Below are 18,289 nucleotides of genomic sequence, written 5' to 3' on the forward strand. Positions count from 1 at the left end.
TCGCATATACGAAAATTCGCATATGCGAATTTTCGCGCACCAGTCTCACACAGTAGTATTAGAGCCTTCTTTACACCACACAAGCTGGAAGCAGAGAGGGGTGATCACTGTGATGTGTACTGTGAAGAAAAAAAAAAAAAAAAAAAAAAAAAAACGAATATTCGTAATTACGAATATATAGCGCTATATTCGCGAAATTCGCGAATTCGCGAATATGCAATATTCGCGAATAATATTCGAATTGCGAATATTCGCGAGCAACACTAATCCTGATCTTCTAATCTACAGAACTCATAGGCTTCCAAAGCCAAAATCTCCATCTGAAAATACCCTAAGAGTCTATTCACACGGGCGGAATTCCCCACCAAATCAGCTTCCGCTTCCGTGTTTTCTGGCTTTTGCAGATTTTGTGTGAAATTGGAACGAATTGAGCTGAGAATTGGGGTGGAATTGAGCTGCCTGTGCAGACTGTAGAAAGTGTTGCATGGCCTCCCAATGGAACATCCCCACTTTGATTTGTCAGTTCAGACTGGGATTATCTGACACCTTTAAGGACATATTGGTAACTTACCCCTCTCCTCACACCCTTGACCAAGCTATGATGTTAGCTGTGCGTTTGGATAGACGTCTGCGTGAATACAGACGGGAGTGTTCATCTTCTTCTACCTTTCCTTTCCTGTTTGACTCGTCTCCTGTCTCTCATCTCCAATCTATGCCTGAGGATAAACCTATGCAGATAGGGTCCATTCGTACTCTGGAGAAGTGCAGGAGATTTTGACAACTCTATGGTCTGTGTTTTTATTGTGTCAAGCATCTGCGTCCAAGTGGTAATCATGGAGGCCACTTGGTCATGCCTCAAAGAGAACTACGCCTGGAAAAGTTCATCTGGGGGGGCATTTTTCCATCTATTGTTCAAACTGATGTAATATCTAAGAGTGTTTTACAGCCAGTTTTGCAGCGACCTCTGGCTGAATCAGTGTTTTGTGACGGAATGGGCAAGAAGTGTTTTAAGAGTGCTCTTGCGGACTTGAAGTCAGAAAAAGGTAACGAGGATTTGGAAGTTAATTGTGAGGACACCAATGAGTGGTGTGACATTGAGGATGAGGATACAGATGTGGCGATTGATGGTCCATCTGTATCCAAGCCAGTACCTCTGTTTTCCCAGGTAGTTAAGGGTCCAGTGGCCCCTCTTAAAAGGGGGGGGGGGGGGTACTGTAAAATCCTGAAGGGTTAACCCTTTCAGAGCTTTAGTTTGGCCTGGTTGCTCAGCTACACCATAGTTAATCTGGCTGTATGAGGATGAGTCACCTGTGAGCTGTAAAAATAAGCCCAGCTCATTCCTTCTCTGGTTGCCAGTGAAAGAGCTTGTCTTCGAGTAACTAATGTTGTTTAACCTGTATTTCTGTTATTGATCTTGGATTGACTTTATGACCCTTCTTCCGTATTTACGTATTTGTACCCCGACAAATCCTGTTGCTGACTGTTTGTTCAGTTTTTTCCATGTTAGTTTTGTGTGCCTCTAGCTGTTCCCCAACATCTACCATATTGTATTTTATTGTTTTGACTTTTGACTGTCCCTTACTTATTTTAGGAAGGGACCGTCATGGTTGTGGACCTGTTATTTAGGATGGGTATGCAAGTAGGCAGGGACAGAGAGTGTGGGCATGTTTAGGGCTGCACTCTATCCCTGCCCAACGTGACATAGGGTTTCCGGCTGTTTAAGTATGTTTTTTACTTAAACCAAGTCACTTAAAATTGTCTAACAAAAAAAGAAAAATAGCTAGCACAACTACCTAATACACGGGTGCACGCTGCTGTGGCAAACACAGAGTATACAAAGAAGGTTGCAGCAGCATACTTGGTCAAAAAATGGATGCTCTTAGCGCACTTTTTGATCAAAACATGTCTCCCCATCCACCACACGGAGACGGCCTCATTTCGGAGTGGACCCTAACACACATTCTGAGCCTAACACTCATAACACTCACCTCTGCTGGGCATATAGCCTCTGACTGGGTAACATGCTGGACCCACTATCAATTTAAATGAAAATGTCTCCTATGAAAAGGGGAGGGGTGCACGGCTACAGAGGGTGCCATTCCCCCTAAGTTGCACAAAAAAACTAAAAGAAAAATATCCAGCACAACTACCTAATACACGGGTGCACACTGCTGTGGCAAATACAGAGTATGCAAAGAAAAAAGGTAGCAGTAGCACACTTGGTCAAAAAATTGAGGCTCTTAGCGCACTTTTTGATCAAAACGTGTCCCCCCATCCACCACCCGGTTTTTGACCAAGTGTGCTGCTGCGACCTTCTTTTTTTGTATACTTAAAATTGTCTCCCTTAACACCAAAGACCTTAATCGCCCCCTCAAGAGTTCATCAGCTTGGAAAGATGCCAAATCCTCAGACGTGGATATAGTACGCCTACAAGAGAAACATTTCCTTCAAACAAAGTGTCCCGAATTCTCTCATAACAGGTTCCCTAATGTGTTCGCGGCCGACTCAGAGAAGAAGGAGGCAGGAGATCTGATAGCGGTGAAGGACACCACTGTGCTTTACGTAATTGACTCTATCAGAGATGTGGGGAAGATTTCTTCTTCTGGTTTGTAAAATGAATGACTATTTCTTCTACTTTAAATTTAGTCAACAATAATGCACCTTAATCTTATTCTAAATGAGTAACATGTCCAAGAAAACTCATAAAATCCAACAAAATAAATAATTATTAATAATTACAACATCATATTGAAGAAAACATGTGACACCGCTAACGGGGGACGAGATCTTCTATCGTCGTGTCTCCATGACTTCACAAGGAAGACTTGTATGATGCCTGTAGATGTTTGGATGTCTCTAAGAATTTACCTTCTACTTTGCAAGACATCGATCTCTCAGGAATCATTTTTTTTCTTGTGGACCCTCCAGAATGTTTAAAGGGGTACTCCACTGCCCCAGCATTTGGGACATTTTGTTGTGAATGCTGGGTGCGGGCTGCAGGGGTTGTGATGTCACGGCCACGCCCCCTCAATGGGAGTCTATCACCTCTCCCTATATCCCCATGAACACTTCCCGCTCTACTGCTAATACCTCTCTTTATACACCCATGAACACTTTTCACTGCTGCTAATACCTCTCCCTATACACCTATGAGCACTTCCCTCAACTGCTAATACCTCTTCCCATACAACCATGAGCACCTCCCTCTACTGCTAATACCTCTTCCCATACAACCATGAGCATTTCTTTTTATTGCTAATACCTCTCGCTATACACCCAAGAGCACTTCCCTCTCTACAGCTAATACCTCTCCCTAAACACCCATGACCACTTCCCTCTACTGTTAACACCTCTCCCTATACAACCATGAGCATTTCCCTCTATTGCTAATACCTCTCACTATACACCCATAAGAGCTTTCCATTATTGCTAATACTTCTCCCTATACACCCACGAGCACTTCCCTCTACTGCTAATGCCTCTCATTATACACCCATGAGCACTTCCCTCTCTACTGCTAATACCTCTCCCTAAACCCCATGAGCACTTCCCTCTCTACTGCTAATACCTCTCCCTATACACCCAAACATTCTGCTAGCATTTCCTCCTGCTCTATGACATTGTCTGCCTATCTTTTAAGTCTTCTGGAATAATGACCCCTAAATCTCTTTCCTCAGATACTGAAGTTAGGACTGTGTCACATATTCTATATTCTGTCCTTGGGTTATTATGCCTCAGGTGCGTTATCTTGTACTTATATGTCAGTGTCCAGAGTTCTGACCATTCCTCTTGTTTACCCAAATCCTTTTCCATTTGGCGCATTCCTCTAGGAACAAAAATCCTGTTACATATCTTTGTGTCATCAGCAAAAAGACCAAAACCATCGAGACCTTCTGCGATATCACTAATGAAGATATTAAACAATATTGGTCCCACTACAGATCCCTGAGGTCCCCACTGGTGACAAGACCTCGCTCTGAATATTCTCCATTGACTACAACCCTCTGTTGTCTGTCACTCAGCCACTGCCTAATCCACTCAACAATATGGGAGTCCAAGCTCCAAACTCTTCATTCCAGTGGTGACATTCAGATGGCAGGGTCACAATTTGGTGTAAACAACATAAAGCATGGATCCCTCCTGCCTTGTATCAGATTAAGGCTGGTGGGGGAGTAATGGTGTGGGTGACATTTTCTGGGCACACTGACCATGTCCATCCTTTATGACCACAGTGGAGCCATCTTCTGATGATACTTCCAACAGGATAATACCCCATGTCAAAAAGCTCATATCATCTTGTGGTAGGCAGGGGTAATGAAGTGTATGTAGACTGTAGGGTGATGTAACTATAGTGAGTGTTCATGACGCCAGGAGTGTTAACCCAACAATTGCAGAAAGGTGGAACATACTGTTCAGTAGAAGTGCAATTATGATGAAGGTTGCAGCAAGAAACAACAGTTGTGTTAACGGGCACTGTGAGACTTGTATTCTTAAAGGGGTACTCCGCTGCCCCAGCGTTTGGGACATTTTGTTCTGAACGCTTGGAGCGGGCGGTGGAGAGCGTGCCACCATGGCCACGCCCCCTCAATGTAAGTCTATGGAGGGGGCGTGGTGGCCACCACGCCTCCTCCCATAGACTTGCATTGAGGGGGCATGGTGTGACATCAACACCCCCACCACTAGCATTCTAAATGAATGCCGGGTTCTGTACAATGATCAATGGGGGTCCTAGTGGTGGACCCCCGCGATCCTTTGGATAGGTGATAAGATGTGTAGAGGTAGAGTGCCCCTTTAACTGACGTGATGTAAACTTGAACAGACTTCAATTGGACAGACTTGACTTAAAGAGTACCTATCATGATCTTGTAAAATGTTATAATCCTCCCAGGTCACTGCCCCCATCATGATAAACCACCCCCTGCCTTTATTTTTATTATTTTTTTTAGTTTTCTACCTTGATATCGCTCTTTATTTTCTGCTCAGTCAGATTCACAGACTCGGAAGTGGCGTTCCCCAGCAGGTGTGACATCATCTGAACCCATACAGGGGAAAACTTCCTCCCTCACTCTGCTAAGTTTATTAGAATTATTATTTTTTTTTATTTACCATAAGGAGTGCAATAGCAAAAATTTTTTTAATGAGAGTTACAATTTAACTAGCCTTGACGTGACTACACTCGAATGAATTAGACTTGACTTTGGGAGCTGCCTATCACTGCCTTGCGCAGCTTTACTCTATGGAATCCAAAGTGGGTACTTACCGCCAGGGTGGACTTTAGTGAACAGGAGTGTCTGGAGGATCTTCACCCCTTCATCCTGGGTTTGCTATGAGGCCCGTTAGAATATTTGGTACAAAAAAAGTTTGATAAATGTGCAACATAAGATCATAAGATCTGAGTATATCCCTTACGTTAATTTATTCACCAGCGTTTTAAACCCTTTATGGCCAGTGAGTCAATGCATAGAGTTGTTGAATAAAGACAGTAGAAAGCTTAATAAAGTACAGTAGTAGCTTAATGAAAATGTCTAATATGCACTTTTATACACTTTTTCTATGTTAAATACTTTTTGTATTGTTTTAAAAAATTCAATAAAAAACATTTTAACAGAATCTTTGGTTCTCCCCAATGCTGGAATTTGACTGGACTGAAAACCTGGTCGGCAGGATCCTAGTGAAGACTGAAGTCGCTCTTAGTTCACCGATTCTGGCAACTGGGTCTTTGGGCTGGACCCCATGATGTGAGGGAAAGCTCACACAGCGGTCTTGCCTCCGATTTTTCGAACTCTGTACTGCCGATTGACTGACTAAACTCCTTCCTGTCTGGACAGACATGCGTGGAGAAGGGCGGGGTGCACATGGGATTTTCCCAGGCATAATCCTACAGAGACAAAGTTAACTCTTTACATGACAACAAAATGAAATTACATGAGACAAATGAAAGTACAATAAAGACAAGTCACGAAACACATTACATGTTTACCTTGTGCTGTGGGCCAGAGCAGACACCATAAAGTAACATCCACCTGACAGGGCAGGTAGACAAGAATGTTCTGCACCGGGACACCACAATCTCATACATGACAATGAGGTAACTGGACTCCAATGGCCTCCACAGGCACCAGATCTCATCCTATAGATCACCGTTGGGATATGGTGGAACTGGAGATTCTCATCATGGATGGGCAGCCGACAAATCTGCAGCAATTGTGTGATGTCATCATGTCTATATGAAGGAACTGTGTGATGTCATCATGTCTATATGAAGGAACTGTGTGATGTCATCATGTCCATATGAAGAACTGTGTGATGTCATCATGTCCATATAGAGGAACTGTGTGATGTCATCATGTCCATATGGAGGAACTGTGTGATGTCATCATGTCCATATGGAGGAACTGTGTGATGTCATCATGTCCATATGGAGGAACTGTGTGATGTCATCATGTCCATATGGAGGAACTGTGTGATGTCATCATGTCCATATAGAGGAAATGTGTGATGTCATCATGTCCATATGGGGGAACTGTGTGATGTCATCATGTCCATATGGAGGAACTGTGTGATGTCATCATGTCCATATGGAGGAACTGTGTGACGTCATCATGTTTATATGGAGGAACTGTGTGATGTCATCATGTCTATATGGAGGAACTGTGTGATGTCATCATGTCTATATGGAGGAACTGTGTGATGTCATCATGTCTATATGGAGGAACTGTGTGATGTCATCATGTCCATATGGAGGAACTGTGTGATGTCATCATGTCCATATGGAGGAACTGTGTGATGTCACCATGTCCATATGGAGGAACTGTGTGATGTCATCATGTCCATATGGAGGAACTGTGTGATGTCATCATGTCCATATGGAGGAACTGTGTGATGTCATCATGTCCATATGGATGAACTGTGTGATGTCATCATGTCCATATGGAGGAACTGTGTGATGTCATCATGTCCATATGGAGGAACTGTGTGATGTCATCATGTCCATATGGAGGAACTGTGTGATGTCATCATGTCCATATGGAGGATCTGTGTGATGTCATCATGTCCATATGGAGGAACTGTGTGATGTCATCATGTCCATATGGAGGAACTGTGTGATGTCATCATGTCCATATGGAGGAACTGTGTGATGTCATCATGTCCATATGGAGGAACTGTGTGATGTCATCATGTCCATATGGAGGAACTGTGTGATGTCATCATGTCCATATGGAGGAACTGTGTGATGTCATCATGTCCATATGGAGGAACTGTGTGATGTCATCATGTCTATATGGAGGAACTGTGTGATGTCATCATGTCTATATGGAGGAACTGTGTGATGTCATCATGTCTATATGGAGGAACTGTGTGATGTCATCATGTCCATATGGAGGAACTGTGTGATGTCATCATGTCTATATGGAGGAACTGTGTGATGTCATCATGTCTATATGGAGGAACTGTGTGATGTCATCATGTCCATATGGAGGAACTGTGTGATGTCATCATGTCCATATGGAGGAACTGTGTGATGTCATTATGTCCATATGGAGGAACTGTGTGATGTCATCATGTCTTTTAGGACCAAACTCTCTGAGGATTGTTTCCAGGCCCTTGTAGAAAGTATAAAGGGGGTCGGACATGGTACCAGACAGGTGTACCTAATAAAGTGGCCAGTAAGTGTTTCTTTCATTTTCCAGACTCATTTATTTATAATTGTTGAGCCTAATAAAAATACATTAATTGAAAAAAACAATTATTAAAAATGAAGCAATTAAAAATGTAATTATTGTAATGATGTGACATCTTCCATCGCCGGTTTCGCTTTTTAGTTCATTTTCACAAATTCGCAGAATACAATATCATATGAGGAGACGCTGCAGACACAGCGGGGACAGATAAACAATTTCTGACAACTAAGATAAATATATACCCCGTTGGATTAGTAGCAAATTTTCAAACACTTTTGCGCAATTTTTGTTGCGATTTCGCCTGAATCGGGGCAAGAATCTGAAAAAAACCAACAAATAAAATGAAAGAAAAAGGAAAACTGCACCGTGTGCAGTTCTAGTTGTTGCAAAACTACAACTCCCATCATGCCCTGACAGTCAAAGACTGTCAGGGCATGATGGGAGTTGTAGTTTCGCAACAGCTGGAGAGCCACAAGATGGAGACCACTGGTCTAAAGCATAAAGGACGTTGCTGTCATAAGGAAACAGAGTAATTCTGCTATCATTATACCCAAATAGTAATAATGCCGAGCGGAAGCGTAAATTATACCCACATAATTCCGCCATATGTTGCCTTAATAATTCCGCCATGCGACAGATGCGGAAAAACTTTAACATGACATTTTCAACGACTTGTGATACATTAAATGTCAAGCTAAAGTTTCCTACATCAGTAACAGCGCCAAAGAATGCAGAACACAACGCAAGACCCAATAACAGCGTACGATGTCTAGACCGCACAATACAGGCCTCAGATAATTCCGCCATACTGTGACTAATAATACCACAATGCAATTCTGGATAACAGAACAAAAAATAAATAAAATAAAATCTAAGTAATGCCACCATAAAATACCACTACAAAGTGGCACAATAACAGCACCATACGCACAGAGTGGTAGCCCAGTGCGGGCTGTTCCAATGGCTGCACTGTGCTGCACTTGGGTGGCTGCGGTCCTGTCTTAGGATTTTTGCCACCCTAGGCGAAAGTTAGTTTTGTTGCCCCTTGACCCCACCCATTGGCTCCTCCCGATGTATGGAGGCACGCGACGACCGGATGTTGGACGGATCTGACCTTAGTGATCGCCCCCTGTCTGCCTCCGAGGTTGTGTAGCGTTCCTCCAGCAGGCTGAAAAATGCTGATTATTATAGTACAGGTGGGGGTAGCATGGAGGGGTCTTGCTTGATGTTCAAGTGCTTCAGATGGGCGGGTGCTGCGGATGCTGGCTAACTTTATTGTAGCAAGCAGAGCGGTGCCCCCATCAAGAGGGCGCTCTAGGCGGCTGCCTATTTTGCCTACAGGCAGCGCCGGCCCTAAGATAGGATTCATTGCTTTTGCAGAAATCTCTGTTTCAATGTTAAGAGCACAGAACATGGTCACATGTCCAACCCTTAGCCAATTGTCATCGTGCTTCAGTGCCTTTTCCTGGGATAGGAGGAGGAACATTGTGGATGCGCCAATGGTAAAGCGTCTCAGCACCGTCCATAAAGAAGGAGGTGGAGGGAAGTCTATGTTGTTTACCATGGCTCATCCCCTTGTGAAGATCCATTACAGTCCGTCCAGTTATTTACGACACAATTTTTTTTAACTAAAATTTTGATAGATATGAGATAGATAGATAGATAGATAAATATGAGATAGATAGATATGAGATAGACAGATAGATATGAGATAGATAGATATGAGATAGACAGATAGATATGAGATAGATAGATATGAGATAGATAGATATGAGATAGATAGATAGATAGATACAGACAAAGAATAAGTCAGCCAGCACTTTAGTTGATACCAAACTATTATATGGACCTGGCCTACAGGTGCACGCTACTAGGCTAGATATACAGCAACAGAAGAATGCAGCAGCACACTGCCAGCACAAGGATATAGGTGAAACATGAATATGCAGATAAAACATGGAGAGCTATACAGCTATGGTGTAATTAGTGTTGCTCGCGAATATTCGCAATTCGAATATTATTCGCGAATATCGCATATTCGCGAATTCGCGAATTTCGCGAATATAGCGCTATATATTCGTAATTACGAATATTCGTTTTTTTTTTTTTTTTCTTCACAGTACACATCACAGTGATCATCCCTCTCTGCTTCCAGCTTGTGTGGTGTAAAGAAGGCTGTAATACTACTGTGTGAGACTGGCGTGCGAAAATTCGCATATGCGAAAATTAGCATATGCTAATTTTCGTATATGCGAATTTCCACATATGTTAATTTTCGCATGCGCGTATTTTCGCATACGCGAAAATAAAACGAGGATATAACGAATATGCGAATATTCGCGAATATATGACGAATATTCGTCCATATATTCGCGAATATTCGCGAATTCGAATATGGCCTATGCCGCTCAACACTAGGTGTAATAGATGCAAATGTGAAACTATGAAATAGTGAGGCACTTAGCTCGCAAATTTGTCTCCGCCGGCGGTCAAATAGCTTGGACCGTCCCACCGCGATAAGGTGGCCTCCTTGGGACGGACCCTACACTGTGAATATGCCTCTGTGTGAACAGTTCAGTAAGCATGGCAGGGTCTGGAACATCCAAGACACCTTATATACACACCTGATAGAGGTATATATAAAAAAAAAAAAAATAAAAAAAAAAAAAACGCATATACTGATTTCACTTCTTCTCACATAGCCATCAGTTCTCACTTCTGCACGACATTCAATCATTTTGGCCAACACATTTCACGCGCTGGACCCGCCGCTGACGTGGCCCAGGGCCTCGGGCGGCCGACACCCCCGTTCAGCCTGGGCCGTTCGCGTCAGTGGGGGCTTTGGTGTAGCCCGTTGTTCCTGACTTGCTTCAGCACAACGCAACTCGACACACACGAACACTGGGTCATCCGTTATCTAACGCACCCCAAAAAAAAAAAAAAAAAAAAAATATATAGGGGGAAACTCATTTTTAGCCCACCACGTCACGCACTCATCACGTCAGGCACTCAGCTGCCACCCATTTTCACTTATTTGTTGTCTGTCTCTGTGTATCCCCTCAGCCGTGAGCCGGATCGTGCCTATTCAGGCTCCCTCTATTCCCACAACTCAGGATACAGCAGGTCAGTGTTACAAGATAGCAGCCAGAGTTGTTCAGGTACCATCCCTGTTCTCACTAGCATCCAACTTTGTCTACCGGCACCCGTTACTGGCCCGGACAGGTTCCGACGCAGCATGTCGCAACCCTCTGACATTGAGGACACCCTCTCCGTCCCCGAGACCCCAGCAAGAGCTTCGGACCGGGGTAGCATGTCCTCCTACCGTACCTGGACAATCCCCAAACTGATGCAGGAACTCAGGAGGAGGGGCACCCCCTTTCCGGCCTCAGCCAAGAAAGGGGAGCTGTTCAACCTGCTGGGCACAGACCGGGCCCCCCCGGCGAGGCAGGCAGCAGCATCGGACCAAGCGTCCAGTGCTTCACTTTCGCAGCTCCACACCATGATGAGCCAGGTGCTCACATCAGTGTCCGGGCTACAGGATAGACTAGAGGACATGGAACGCGCCAGGGTCACGGACACAGCCCCAGGCCCCGCTGTTCCTGTTGCTTCTACCTCTCAGGCTCCGCCTTCAGGTATGCTTCAGCCTCCCCCGAATGTTACACCCGCACACTTTATCCCGGCAGCAATTAAAAAAGACATTCTGGAGGGCAAGAATGTCAACTTGGCTCTTCTGCTGATAGCCACCACGGACATCAATGACACCAAAACCGTTGCCTGTGGCGATCTCGCTGTCACCTTCAAAAGCAAAGATGCCAGGCTTAACAGGAAATTAACAATTAACGAGTTTGTCATAGCCTTTGGGCTATATAGAGACGTCATTTGCTCAGTTAGTCCCAGTCGCAGGGAGGAACTTGATTTGTACCTCCACAAGATCGCACAAATGGCGTACAAACACGGAGGGTCCACTTTCTACGAGTACCACAAATCTTTTGCTGCTAAGGCAGCTGCTTCTTTCGAGCAATTCAATTACACGACCAACTGGGGAGCCGTTGACACTGAACTTTACTGCGAGCATTTCGCAGGTCTAAAAGCCCCCTCCTGCAGCTGGTGCGGGGTCACTGCACACACCACTAATTGGTGCCCCCTGAGCAAAGATCAGGCGGATACGAGCACCAACAGGAGCCAAAATATCTCCATAGGCCCCAGTCAGAGGAACTCTCCTGCTCTAGACAGGCTAGGTAGGCCGGTCAGGTTTCTGGGCAAGACTCAGATATGTAACAATTTCAACCTCTCTGCATGCACCTACAGCAACTGCAAGCTTCTCCATGTGTGTTTTCTCTGTTTCCGGGCCCACCCCAGCTCCATCTGTTCTCAAAAAGGCAACCAGGCGTGACTAGGCGTGGTGCGGGTTGACGCCCTGGCCCGCATTCTAGCCAGCCACCCTGATCCCTGCTGGGTCAGATGGTTAGTTGGGGGGTTTCGCGAAGGCTTTCACACAGGGTTGGTCGCGTTGCCTCAAAGCACGTATGAATGCCTTAACCTTCAGTCAGCACTCGCTGAACCCATGGTGGTGTCAGAATTAATACAAACTGAACTTCTGAAAGGCTTTATGATCGGCCCTTTTGATGTACCCCCTTTTTCTGTCTGGAGGGTTAGTCCGTTGGGGCTAGCCACTGGGAAGTTTTCTAATAAAAGAAGGTTAATCTATGACCTCTCCGCGCCTTACTCTTCTAACATCCCTAGCATCAATGCACTGATCCCTTCTGATCAGTTCAGTATGAAATATTCCACTATCGATCAAGCCATACAGGCCATACTACAGCTGGGCAGGGGCACGTGGCTCTCCAAAGCTGACATTACCGACGCCTTCAAACTTCTCCCCATCAAGCAAGACCTGTGGCAGTGGCATGGTGTAAAATGGGCAGGCAAGTATTACTTTGCCACTAAACTCACCATTGGAGCCAAAAGTAGCCCCTGGCTTTTTGATCAACTAGCCACGGCCTTACACTGGGCCTTACAACATGTCTCCAACTGTCACTACACTATCCACTATCTGGACGACTTCCTGTTGCTGGAACACCCTGGTCACAGTCCCTCTAATCTCAGGTCACTGCTGAGGCTGTTCAAGGAAGTTGGGGTCCCAATCGCACCCCATAAGACCGAAGGCCCGTCCACTCAGTTCACCTTCCTAGGCATCATCTTAGACAAAGAGGAAATGCAAGCCAGGCTTCCCCAGGAGAAACTGGCTAGGATCCGTGAGGTTATCCAGAAAATTACAAAGTGCCACACAGTATCCAGGGTGGAGCTCCAAAGCCTCCTAGGCATGATGGCCTTTGCGATGAGGATCATTCCGCAAGGTAGGTCATTCATATCCAGACTCCTGGACTTACTTCCTTCAGTTTCCGGGCAGAGGCATGTCATTCGAATTGACAGCGAGGCAATGTCAGACCTGGCCATGTGGGGTCACTTCCTGAATAACTGGAACGGAATCTCGCTCTTTGTCCCCTCAGCCATGGAAACATCCCCCTCCGTGGTTTCTGACGCCTCAGCCGTCGGTTTCGCCGCTCTCCATGGCGCACACTGGCTGGCCAATCCTTGGCCTCAGGACATACTGCTTATCCCGAATTTTCACGAAACTTCGGCCTTATTTGAGATCTATCTAATAGTAGCAGCCGCTGCCGTACGGGGTGATTCGTGGGTCAACTCCACTGTCCGCTTCAGATGCGATAACATGGCCACAGTAGACATCTTAAGGAAAGGGCGTTCTAAGTCCCCGCACATCATGCGTTTTGTCAGGAAGTTTGTCTTGATCGCTCTTCAGCACAATTTTCACTTTTGTGTTGAGCACATTGAGGGTACTAAAAACACAGCAGCTGACGCTCTGTCACGAGGTAACATGAAGCTGTTCTTTCAGGTACACCCAGAAGCAGACATCGTCGGGGTCCCAGTTCCTTCAACACAGTATCTCCAGATGGACTAACAGACTTCATCACAGTGGCTAATTCTTTAATCAGACAGTCCCTTGCACCCAGCACCAAACGGGCGTATGACGCAGCTCTAGCCTCTTTTTCCACGTTCATGCAGAAACAAGGTCTCCCTGCCACAATTTCGGTTCGTTCCTCTCTTGCTTATGTCGGTTTCTGCCATTCTTCTCTTCACCTCTCCCACAACACCATCAAGCTTCACTTAGCAGGGTTACAACACCATAGATCCTTCTCACATCCCGACGCACTTTCTCTACTGTCCACTAACCCTATTAAGGCGGCACTCAAAGGCATCCTTGTCCTGTCACGTCCCAAACCACCCTCCCGTGCACCAGTCACTGGCGACCTTTTCCGATCCATGTCCTCACTCCTGGACACTCACCCGTTTGGTCCCAGACTCAGCACTGTCATCAAAGCAGCGATCTACTTGGCCTTCTACGGATTCTTGAGGCCGGGGGAGTTCACACGCTGCGGTCGAAGGTCACGGGGTCTTCTCCTGAGCCAACTATCACCGCACGGGGCAGGGTTTGCACTCACTCTGTCTTCCACCAAAACCTGTAGATGGGGAGCCACCATACGCTATTTCCCCACTTTTCACCAATGGTGTCCGGTCCTGGCCCTCACACAACTCCTTTCCACGTTCCCTGGACAGCCAGCGCACAGCCCTCTTCTGCCGGTCAATGGGTCAGCACTCTCCTCTTCACAGTTCACCAAACACGTGCGGTCCCTTGTCAGAGTCCTGGGACACGAGCCTAGTGGCATTTCAGGTCACTCGTTTAGGATCGGAGCAGCCTCTGCAGCGTCTAAACACAATGCCCCTGCACACGTCATCAAGAAGTTGGGGCGCTGGAATTCTGGCTGTTTCGAGCGCTACGTCCCTGACCCGTCCACCGAGATGGCGGGGGTGTTTAAAGTGTTGGCTCTGTAAATTCAAATAAAACTCAGTTGTACCCTACCTCCGACTCTTTGCCCTCTATCAGGCATACCCACGGTCGCGGCAATTGGACACACCTCATCCGCTAGTTTTCCCTCTTAGGTCCTCTAGATGGTCTCCTGTTTCCAGGTCGGTAAGTACGGTCAGTATTATACAGTTTGTACAGGTCCCACTCTAGGCTCTTGGAGCCATGACCACAAGTGTTAAGCCTAATTGGCTTTATTTGTGGGAGTGGCGTGGGGTATATAATCACCCCTCTCCCACATCTGGGGGCGTGTGTTACGTTGGCGTCACCCACCCAGCCCTCTCTCATTTCTCATAATTCCCACTAGGGTATGCCCTCTATCAGGCATACCCACGGTCGCGGTAATTGGGCACACCTCATCCGCTAGTTTTCCCTCTTAGGTCCTCTAGATGGTCTCCTGTTTCCAGGTCGGTAAGTACGGTCAGTATTATACAGTTTGTACAGGTCCCACTCTAGGCTCTTGGAGCCATGACCACAAATATAAATATACCGTGCACTGTGTACAACTCACTGCCTGACAAAGACCGCGTGAGACGGCTGAAACGTGATGTCTGGGGAATAAAAGCCAAAACATTTCACACATCTCTGAGTGCTGCTGATTTCATTACAGATTGATTGGTCCCTTACCAGGTTGCTCCAGCGTCCACCACTTTCTCAGTTACAGTGCTGCCCATTTTCCGGATACTAGATAGATAGTTAGATGGATAGATATGAGATAGATAGATATGAGATAGATACGAGATAGATAGATAGATATGAGATATATATGAGATAGATAGATATGAGATAGATAGATAGATATGAGATAGATAGATATGAGATAGATATATAGATAGATAGATAGATAGATATGAGATAGATATGAGATAGATAGATAGATTGATAGAGATAAAGATGATGCAGCACTCCACAAATATGCAAAAGGTGGTTGTTTATTCCATCATGTGCAAAGACAACGTTTCACCAGTCTCACACTGGCTTTCTCAAGTAACTGATAGTGACATAGGTGGGTTTAAATAGACCTCCCACTTGGTCATGCGACATAATTAGCAAGACAATTTACATAAATAAACAAAGTGCATACATAATCAAAAGTGAATATCATGAACATCCCATAACATATAGAACATCATAGTATATATGCGTATAATACAGTGATCAGATATCAAATACTCATCATAGTAATCATACAAATAAGAGAGTGTAAATGCAATATGCGTGCAGCTGTGAATAACTTCCGGGGTCCTTGCCATGATGCCTGTGTGGAGAAACGCTGATGCAGCGTGATGTCCAAATGATTTGCGGCTATTAGCATCGCTTCCGGGTCGGGAGAGGGTAGCGGCGTCATAGTGGCGTCATTGCTACCATAGAAACCTCTCACCGTCATCAGTGCATGCGTAATAGGCCTGCAAGGTGTAAGGGAGAAACTGCTCATGCGCACTGTGGGCCGCGTCCTTGGCAACAGATGAGTCCGTACCTTAGTAGCCTAGTAACCGGGATTTGTCAGCGGCTCCAATAGCGATGAGCGTTTCCATGCTGAACTTGTCTGGGGTAAGTAGTTAGTCAAGCACTTCACCACTAGTGGGTGCTGATATAGAGAAGATAGTTAAGATTCCCCAATGGAAGATAGGACAGTGGGAAACCTGTTCCTTCTGACGTTGTCCTTAGCAACAAGTGTCCACAAAGAAAAAGGAAGCAAAATTGTAATGGGCATCCAATATCTGTGTGCACATGTGGGTGTCCAAAGCTTGATAGGCATTTTGTGCACTGTCGGTGTGTTTGAACCGACTACATATCCCGTGAACCATCGTAATGTAGTGGAGCTGTCGGTGTGTGTGGACCGATCCTACGCTCCAGACCACTGTGTGTGTACCGATGCCAACATAAATCCGCTCTGGGTCCTCAAACTGAAAGAAAGAGAATGTGAGTGCCATGTTATATAGGATCACATTATAAGCTCCCACATACAAAGCAAGCAACATACATATCAGGGACATAGACAACCCTGTCTAGTGTGTATTTGGGATGAATAAGGGGGGTGCCTATTAAGAGATGCTCATGGACATGTACATACTCAGCACCAGGTCGGGTGGCTGTTGTCGAGGATAATCCAACTGTAGCCTCTGACCGACTCTGAACCCCTTGACCCACACACTTTTGCCGACATGTGTCTATATAAGCTCTCCATTCAAGGAAACAGCCGTGCCGGAGCTCTGGGAATGAAGAGTGTGGTCGGTACAGCACAATTGGTCCAGTACAAAACAGTAAGGTTGATAGTACAGGGAAAACAAATGTGCGGAGGGAGATAATGCCAATAAGAAGGAAGTAGATAGTAGATGTATAAGATCAGTGTTAGAAAGGGGATCATGTAATCAGACATGGATGTAAATTACCGCAAAATCAGAGGAGGAAAGGGGAATGAAGTGACTACATTGTAGTATATGGAATCCAATGGTAAACATGGAGTGGAATCCAAAGCAATAGTTGGCATCATGGGAAGTAACCGGTGTATGAGTGGTCTAAAAACAAAAGAGAGCACCATTATTAAAAATTATACAGTATATACAAATTTTGTGATACATATCACTATCACCTATAGCTTGTTGGAGCAACTGAGTATAAAGGGGCTAGGGTAATCAACGTTTTAGCATTTTAGGGAGGACTTTGAACTCAACATTGAGTCCTTTTGGTTTCAAACAATCAAGGTTGTGTATCCATCTGAGTTCTCTGGTTTTGAGCATGGTAATGCCATCACCGCCCCTCGTTGGTGGGGGGATGTGATCGACCAGCATGCCCCTAAGTTCGGATTCCATGTGCGGGCACCCCATTTTCTTTTTCTATTCTGGACGACTGAGGTGCTGTCTTTATCAATTTGCTAGATAGATTGATAGATAGATATGAGATAGATAGATAGCAACAGGAGAATACAGCAGCACACTGCCAGCACAAAGATATAGGTAAAACATGTTTGGAATCAATAGTGCTGGCCAACTTATTCTTTAGATAGATAGATATGAGATAGATAGATAGATAGATATGAGATAGATAGATAGATATATATGAGATAGATAGATATGAGATGATAGATAGATATGAGATAGATAGATATGAGATAGATAGATAGATATGAGATAGATATGAGATAGATAGATAGATAGATATGAGATAGATATGAGATAGATAGATATGAGATAGATATGAGATAGATAGATAGATATGAGATAGATAGATAGATAGATAGAGATAGATAGATAGATATTGATTTTGCAGGACTGGTATCCTCTTGGCTTCCTTCCCTCTCATACACAGTAGATAATTCTATATACACAGCCGTGTCTGTATATTGTTTTCATCTCTCTCTACATCACATCCTGACCCCAATATAAACTGTTGCTGTTCTGCAGAAGCGAATGAGAAGATCCGCCATCCTGCATGTATAAATAATGGGCCCTGGGTCAGCGGGAGGAGGTGGTGAGATTACCCGGTTCTCTCCAATATACACTATATTCACATGGTGTTGTGCAAATGGAACAGACAACAGGTGGAAATTATAGGTAATTAGCAAGACACCCCCAATAAAGGAGTGGTTCTGCAGGTGGTGACCATAGACCACTTCTCAGTTCCGATGCTTCCTGGCTGATGTTTTGGTCACTTTTGAATGCAG

General features: G+C 45.0%; 1 long non-coding RNA gene across 1 annotated transcript in view; it reads left to right on the plus strand.

Moving 5' to 3' along the window:
• Window positions 1-16,756: 16,756 nt before the first annotated feature.
• LOC130272788 (uncharacterized) overlaps window positions 16,757-18,289 on the plus strand; it is a 47,438-nt gene continuing 45,905 nt past the window's right edge. Inside the window, exon 1 of the long non-coding RNA XR_008843749.1 lies at window positions 16,757-16,889. This is a non-coding gene — a long non-coding RNA (uncharacterized LOC130272788). The remainder of the gene's footprint in view (window positions 16,890-18,289) is intronic.

This window comes from Hyla sarda, chromosome 5, assembly GCF_029499605.1.
Source record: "Hyla sarda isolate aHylSar1 chromosome 5, aHylSar1.hap1, whole genome shotgun sequence".
Lineage (NCBI taxonomy): Eukaryota > Metazoa > Chordata > Amphibia > Anura > Hylidae > Hyla > Hyla sarda.